This window comes from Pholcus phalangioides, unplaced genomic scaffold, assembly GCF_987345545.1.
Source record: "Pholcus phalangioides strain wild (caught in Gottingen) unplaced genomic scaffold, Ppha-v1.0 ptg000013l_1, whole genome shotgun sequence".
NCBI classification, from domain to species: Eukaryota; Metazoa; Arthropoda; class Arachnida; order Araneae; family Pholcidae; genus Pholcus; species Pholcus phalangioides.
The window spans coordinates 19589207-19598448 of NW_028301606.1; positions in this window are offsets into that span (position 1 = coordinate 19589207).

Consider the following 9242-nt stretch of genomic DNA (forward strand, 5'->3'; position numbering starts at 1 on the left):
CACGCTACTTTGGTCATTGTCAGGGCCGTCATTTCAACTTTTTCCGGGGGGGGCGAAGCACATGTACTCAATATATATACCATTTTTAGTGTATTTTCAAAAGCCCAGCCCCCCCCCCCCCGAATGACGGGCCTGGTCAGTTTTTTTTTTGGTCACTCACATGCTTGCACACTATTTTGGTCATAAACTCTCTTTTGCCCTGGTCCTTTGCTCTGTAGGTCACTCGTTTGGTCACTTACATACTTGCAAATTCTATAGGCAACTCATTTGGTCACTCATTGACCTAGTCCCTCGCTGTCTAGCAGAGGCAGATTTATGGTTTTACCACCGATGAGCAAAAAAAAAAGACATTTCGCACCTTTTCCACCATTCTACTACTTTTCCTGCCCTCTCATTACTCAAAATTTTCCGCCTCTCCGAACTTGCTACCCTGGGCTATATCCAGCCACACGAGGCCCCCCCCTACCTCGGTAAATACGCCGCTGCCGCTCTATCACAATCCAGACAGATCAAACCGCGAAAATGTTTAAGTTATTTTTTTGCATATAGAATTCCAAAATTTCGCCAAGCTTGGCGGAATCCTTTTGCGTGTCTTTTATTATTATTACTATTATTATTATTTTTTTTAATTTTCATAAATGCATTCAAGAAGACTGCATGCAAGCACGCCTTGGTTGTTCTTTTACTTAGTAACCCCGAGCCCTCAATCCGCAAGGAAAGCGAGGTTCTAATTTTCTATTTTTTTTATATATATCATTATTATTCTGTCTCTTTCCCTCCTCACTTCTCCCTCTCAGCCGGTAATTTGCATAACCTGTTAGCTTCATCTCTTTCACTCTCTTATCTTTTTCATACATCTTTTCCAACGTGGATGGCTGAAATATAAAAAACAAATAAAGAGAGACGAGACGACTAATGGTATCTGTCATTCTCAAATTGTGAACACCACCCTGTATGACACCAAGTATAACATTGCTCGGAACGCCCAAGCTCGAAAGCGAGAATATACATACTTGTAATAGTAATAATTGGACTGTCTGTCTCGATCACGGCAAAGACAGAAAAAAAAACGCCGCTCCACGTGGCCATGAAAAACAAAAGAATTAATCGCCGCTATGCGTATCGAAACCTGTATAAATGGAGGTTTAGCCCAAGGTAGGGAAGGCAGTTTGCAAGGCCGAACAAGTATCTATCCATCATTAGATAATCCGAATAAATTTACCGCTTCTTCTTCTACTTCTTTTTTGGATTAACAAGAGAAAAGCCTGAATTATTTATTACGCGTTAATCCAGAAACGACTATTAACCTAGAAAGTATTTAGGAGAGAAAAAAAAATTAGGGGGGGGGAGGGGGGACTCGGGGAGGCCCTTTTCAAGGTGAAGGTCCGGGTTGCGATGAGAGAGTAACACTTATACATATTAATTTTAAAACGTTAACGGAAACGTTACACTCGGTTTAAAAACGCGATAATAATTACATCTTATTCAAGAACACAAAAATAAAAAAATTATATATATATTTATTTTTTATTTTTGATAATTATTAACATAGTCGTTGAATATATTCAAGACTATAATTAAGCAGTGTTTTTGTAATTTGTAGTTTTACAAGATGCCTTCATCAAGCATCTAAGGAACCAAGGACCTTTATGTCATAGTCGCTTGCTATGTTTTCAATCTTATTTCTTTGTTTTTGGCTTTAAATACATCATGTGCTGAGCCGCCCGTTAGGGTGGGTGACAGGCAGGCCCATCATTTAGGGGGGCAGGGGAGACCGTTGCCCTCCCCTGGCTTTTGAAAATACACCAAAAATGGTATATATATATATATATACATACATTGAGTACATGTGCTTTGCCCCCCTGGAAAAAGTTGAAATGACGACCCCTGGGGTGACAGGTACCGTCATACCGGACCCCACACTTTAATAGAAGTGAAAAAATACAGATATAATCTCACACAAGTGTAATGTGGTAAACAAGGTATCTGAGGTTCAACTATTTGATTACGGAATTTTCATCAATTCTGAATTTTCATTCATTCTGGAATTATTTCTCTTATTAATTCTGGAATTATTTCTCCCATAAATTCTGAATTTGCATTCAAATTTTGTGGAGAAAACACATCTCTGCAGTGTGGTCAGAGCGCTCGTCCGGCAGTCGGGGGACCCTGGTTCGACTCCCGGTAGAGGCAGAGATGAGTTTTTTCCTTTCTTAAAAAAAAATCAACATCTCAAATAATAAATATCTTCACATCATCCAGTTTTCTGTATATCTTGTATATTATTATTTGGTAGATATTTTATCTCAGTCTTCATTGCGTGTTCCGACATGAAATTTGACCAATAATAAACTATGTAGCAAGAAAAACGTCGTAAATCATGCTCTGACCACCATTTATTAGATCTGTCATCTCTCTCATTGAAACAGGCGTCAACCTACCACAATCCATCGCGCAATACCCTACACCAGCGGTTCTCAACCTTCTTTGACTCGCGGAGCCCCTTTTAAGTAAAAAATTCTATGGCGGAGCCCCGTAGGCCAATTTTTTAATTATTCATCAAAGTTACAGATTCATATTTTTACTATTTTATAATATTTATAATTATTTTTTTTTAATTTTCCTGGAGCGCCCGGAGAGTGCACAAGGAGCCCCAAGGGCACCGCGGAGCACCAGTTAAGAACCGCTGACCTACTCCGAGTCACGAGTCCCTATAGCGCGACCCTTCAACTACACGACACTGCTGAAACTCAAACCAACATTGATACATGCCAATCATTGAATTCAACTCGAGTGGGTATTTAACGTAGCGTTGATCAATACCTCTCGGGTACTAAATCGAATACTGTTTCTACGAGCACCGATTCCAACGATACATGAACACCACCATAGTCTTCACAACAATGGGGCTGTCAGCCTGGGGACATATATAATTATTACGGTCTCCCTTTTTGTTTTTTTACACTATAAATTCACTGTAGAGAAGCGATTGAAAAATCTCACTTGAGGCTCACTAAAGATCCCCAGCCTAGAGGCCCTGCTGAAGGATGTGGGAGGGGGGGGAGAGAGAGAGCCTGAATACTAAAAAGAAATACTTCTCTACCGGAATCAAAACCCAGATACGTCCGTGTCGACGTATAATTTCTGCCCATAAGTTCCGCTTGTGTCTCAAAAGATCCGCCATATTATCATCGCCTCAAACAACAACAAAATAGGAAGAAACACACAGTATAAGAAATACACATTATAAACACACACACACACAGTGATATTTTTTCTCTCATCCAACAAACGACACGACTGATTCCACAAAAGACACGCTCTGGAGAATCGACTCGGAACTAGAACTAAACTCGTCGCGCCTCAAAACTTATAATATCACTACTATAAGTACACAGTATTATTATTATCATCATCATCATCATTTCTTTCTTATAATCCTTTCTTTTTTTCCCCCTCCTCCTCCTCCCTTTCAATTACTATTATCATCAGTGGATTTCGCGCCAGCGTCCACTCGTTTTTTTTCTCCAATTCTCTCTCTATAGCGACTTTATGCCGTATTAAATGGCTGGGCTCTATATCTCTGTGTTGCTTTCCTCTTCCTTCCTGTTCTGTTCCGTTTTGATAAATTGTATAATTGCTGTGGCTTATTCTTTCTTTTCTATTCGTTTTTTTTCGGGCTGTCTTTAGCCCTTCAATTCAAAGTCCTACGTCCTTCCTGTTCATAGAGTATCCATCCATTCATTTCAAAAGGCCCTTTCTCTTTTTTTCTCCCGACTTCTACTTATTTGTTAATCCACTCGCCACAGGAAACCGGAAGGAATTTTTCGGTTCCAATTTTAGTTTTTTGTTTTCCTGCGTTAAACCGAAATATGTTTTAACGTGTATTGAATTAATTCAGTCTCGTATATATATGAAATGGGAATTTAAAAAAAATACAGTGTTTGTTTTTTCTCCAAGGTTTCTCGTTCTTATTCATCGGAATATCTCATTGCCATCTAGTGGAAATGAGATTTAATGAAATTGTTAGGCACTTTTCTTTTTTCTTTCGTTTTCGATGCTTTATTTTATGTACACGTGTTGAAGAAGTCATTGGGTTTGGTTGGAGGAATAAGAAATGACTCGATAACCTCGATGCCGACCGGCTTTTTTTTTTGTTTGTTTGGTTCGGCTGGTGCCGTTCACCATAATGTTCGTTAAAACTTGATTACACACACACACAATATCGTTTAATTGAAGTAAAAATTGTATGAATAGTTACGGGTTTTTATATTTTGATACTGCTGTTTGAGGTCGTTGATTTGCTGGGCAGTGAGGATTGATTCGTTTACCATTATGCCATTTCCCCTCCCCCCCCCATGTGTAATATGATTTTTGAAAATAGCAGAGTATTTTGAGATAAATATGTTATTATTGACACTTTCGAAGCAAAAAATATAGAAGTCGATATTTTTTAATTATTGGATTTCAAATGTTTTATTTACAATTTACTCGCCCGCTTTGTTTCTCAATCGGTTTATCTCTTCCCCAGATTGGGCGATATGTAATCTATTCCACCGCTTTCTGCGGGGCTATAGCATCTGTAGATTTACACTCGATCGCTCGAGAAATTGGGGGAGGGGAAGGCCATGCGAAGTTTTTTTCCCAGTGTAGAAGAGAAAGTTGATTTAAAGATTTTTGGAAATTGTGATTTAAAGCATTGGGTCTGCGAACCAGTACCAAGCAGTTTTCTAAAAGTGTTTACCAATTATTATAAGAGCGTCTAATATAATTTGGAACTGAGCAGTGGCGTCGGAGCCACGGGTGCTGTGGGTGCTCCAGAACCCACGCTAATTTATGACACGGGTTCGAGCAAACACAGAATTGATTCAGAAATCGAAATTTCCTTCTTAATGCTCAAGACAAGTACCCACAAAGTTGGAAACGACGCAACAGGAATTTGTTCACAATTTTTTAATTTGTTCATAGTTTTATCTCGCATTTTATTGTGTTGCGCTCATTTTTTTAGCTATCGATTACGGTTAGATGGGATGGTATTATTTCAAAGATGGTGTGTCGGATTATATGGAATAGGTAATGCAAGTATCATCTGAATTTGGCTAGAATAAATATCTCCTTAAGACGGAATGTTTAGGAAGGTAGAAGAAAACGTGTATCCTGTTCTCTGTGGGCGCACGTTGACTGTTCTGGGGGCAGAGAAGGAATGTTTCGTGTGTGAATTTGAACTATGACAATACGTGTAAATAGATTATGACACCACGACCACTACCATCAACTGTAAAAACAAACTATGAATTTTTTGTTTTCCTTATAAACTCATTGAATCTTGTTTTTGATAAATTCCAGTCAGTTATCTTCGTTTTGAAACCCTCCCTTCGTAGTGCATATTATCCGATGATTTCATATTACTCCCTTCAGCCCAGGCCCGTCATTTAGCTTCTGAAAATACACTACAAATGGTATATATATATATATATATACATGCGTACCTTTAGTACATGCTCTTTGCCCCCCCCCCCGGAAAAAGTTGAAATGACGGCCCTGCTTCACCCCACCCCCCAACACTCACACGAACACATAAATATCCTTTTTTTGTAAATATGTTGGCTTTTTTCTTGGACGGGATACTTATTTTTAAATATCATACAATATCGATGCAAAAACAAGAATCCCAATTTCATAAAAAAAATATGTTTCAGATTTCGGTCTTTTTAAATCACAGATCTTCAACCTTTTCCTAGTCGCGATCACTGCTTGTACCCATCATCAAAAGAACAGCACCCTTTATAGCTAGTTTAGCATACTGATGCATGAAATTAGGATGATTTCAATACTTGAATGCACTTTGCACACAAGGCGGTTAAATTGGAACATTGACCAACAATTAAGTACTCGCGAGCTTAAGTAATCGGACACGCGCACCGAGCACTCCGGATGCTCCAGAGGTTTTCGCGAGCAACGGGTTGAAGATGACTGTTTTAAATGGAATAAGAAGGAAATAAAAACGGCGTGTTCCATATAATCCGTAACATCCATATATTTGTATCTTTTATTCAAGACTTTTAATAATTAAGATATTTTATTATCTCATTCCCAAAGAAAGGAAAAAGTTTAGGAATTCCCCCGTGCTAATATTTTTTTCCCCCTGATCCCAGAACTCGGTTCCATTCGTGTCCGGGCATCTCATTCAATGATTTCTTGTGGTACAACATACAGTCAACAACTGACTGACAATCCCTTTAAAAAAATGTATATATATATTTTTTTTTGCTGTACATAGTATAGCTATAGTACAACGTGTTTTGTATATAAGTGGTTGGCAATTTTCATTTTTATTCCCCCCCGTACAGAAGACACACATCTTGAACTTCGACACACTCACGCAGGTTAAAGGTCAGGTCTTGAATGGCTGAACGTCGACAATTCTTACCACCCTCCCTAACTTTCTCATACAGGGTGCATCACACGCATGTGCACAAATCAAGAGACCCTCTCGTTTTTAGTTAGTTTTTTTTTTTTTCCCTGCCCCACGCACGTTTTGGCAGTTTGAAAATCTCTCTCTCTCATGCCCCATACACATACAAATGAAGGATTTTTGGGAAAAAGAAATGGGGAGAAGAAGGTCGCTCACGAAAAGACGGGGTGAAAGCATATCTGGGAGTGGAGTGGGCTTTTTTTTCCTAGGGTCCCCCCCTTCTTTACGACCCTAGCTAGACTCCTATGTCTTCTTCTTGGGATGAGTCACAACCTTACCAAAAAGCAGCCATTCTATATTATTCACTGGTAAATTTCCCCTCAATACATTTTCGGGGGTGTTGGAGGCAGTGGAAAAAAAAAATATTATGATGAATAGGGTCTGAGGGTGCGGTAATGTTATGGAAGAAACACGAAATGAGAGCGCCTTCTATTATTATTGTTATGTGCTTTAGTGAAACAGTACTGTATATAGGAGAGGGTAAGATTTTAAAAGGAAGTCATAGAATGGCTATAAATATTTGAAAATACGAATAATGGATACGCATTTCACTGTGCCCCTTTAATCGCATCTGGTAACAAAACGTTGAGGGCCATAAAGAGTGACAAATGTCGAAAAAGAACCCTATTGTTCTGTCAGTCTTAATGATAACTTTTCAATAGGTGGTCTGCGGAGAAAACCGCAAGAAGCATTTCGCAACACAGCGAAAATCGGAATTGAAAAACAATCTGGTGAAGGTGAGTATGGCAATATACTATGGCCCACGGGCCAAATGTGGTCCTCGGAGTCATCTGAAGTGGCCCGTGACATCAAACCTAATTTTGTAAAAATGAACTAAGCGGCACATTAACAGATCACATGAATGACCAGCGATATACAGAGTTATCACTGATACAGTTTCAGAGCACTTAAGCGGCCCGTGGTGCAGTTGAACGTCACTCAAGTGGCCCGCGGTGCATTTACTGATCACTTAAGTGACGTGTGGCACTTGAACGGCGCTTTTTGCAGTTCCACATCACTCGAGGAACAGTTCTGGTTCACTCTAGTGGCCCATGGCACATTTCCACATGACTTAAATGACCCGTTTTTTGTTTACACATTCCCAAATCGCTAAGTGATCTGCGGCTTGTCTACAGATTACTTGAGTGACCCACGGCAAAGTTCTAGAACACGTAAAGCAACCCGCGGTACATTCACAGATCACTTGAAACGGCCCAGGTCGTTGCAGACCGAAAATTTTCGGCACATTAGAACTATTACATGATGGACACAAACTTGTGCCAATGACAAACTAAAAATGCTAGGTCAGGAATTTTCAAAGTGAATCGTCAGTTCGGAAATTATGATGGCATCATGAGCGCTCACCCAAGAGCGCTCGATGGTTAAACCCAATCAACAGGAATATTTTAAAAATCCCGTTAATGGACCCGAATGTTTGCAGACCTGATACGTGGTTGCATAAACGAGAGATTATAATTTGGGAATCAGTTTAAAAAAAAGAAAAGAAATTGGAGGAAAATTTCTTAACTTTCTGACTTATTTCATGTTTTTATACTTTGCTATTATAAATATGAGAAACCGATTTAAGCTAGGACCTCTGCTGTCACCTATTGAATGAAATCAAAACTATCTGTTATAATTATGAAAATAAAATGAATGTTGGTTTTATGCACCTAAATATGAAAATGAACATGTGATATTAATATTTATTTATTTATATTTATTTTTATGCTCCATACCGGTTTATATTTCTTATTGTTTAGAAAAACATGATTTGTGCAACGAACATTAAAATCATATTAACCGGTATTTTGGTGCATCAAATTTATGCCGCATAAAAACAAATTAAATGTCGTATTATAGCACATTCTGTTCCGTTTTATGCCGCGTACCGGTTTAACACTAACAACTGACTTTGCTTAAAAATATTCTGACAGATATTTCAGTTTTTATTTGATAGATGGGGCATCAGAGACACTATATTTTTGTGATGGATATTTTGATGCAGTGAAATGTGACATTTTCTACATTTTTTGTATTAATCGCAGAATTTCATCCCATTCCCCGGACATTTTGTTTGTTATAGGGCCAGAGGCGGATTTAACAGCGGGCACACCGGACGTACGAACAGTGCCCCGACTCCTAAAGGGCCCCGAAAACCCCAAACTTTACATTATTTTCTAATCTAAGGGGTTCAATATTTTCTTTTGCATCCGGGGCCTCGACCGACTTTAATCCGCCACTGTGTATAGGGCCATATAATATGTTTATATATATATAAACATATTGTATGGCCAAAAAATATATTTTTACGTTTTTATGCAAACTAAGACGTCTCTTATTCCGGGAATATCTGATATTCAATATTATTAGGATTTCGGAGAACTAACTTTGATGTTTTGCGAAGAAGGTTAGCGGAAGTTTTCAAAGACCGGTTGGAATCATGCACGGGGTGGTAAGTCAATGGGAAGAATTTAGTACGAGCTGTCCTCTGTTTTGCACGACGTCATACCCTTTGTTCGAAAAAAGCGTGTTTGTACATCACACCCTCTATGGTTCACGGATAGCGTGCGGAACCTTTATCTTGAAAAGAAAAGAGCATTCAGAGAGTATAAAAGTGGACGAGGTGACCTATCATTGTTTACTGATAAAAGAAGACTGTTGAAGAAAGCGATAAGGGATAGTAAAAAGCAAGTTGAATCTAGGTTGGCAGATAACATTGGCTCTGACCCAAAATCATTTTTTCGATACGTCAATAATGGATGTA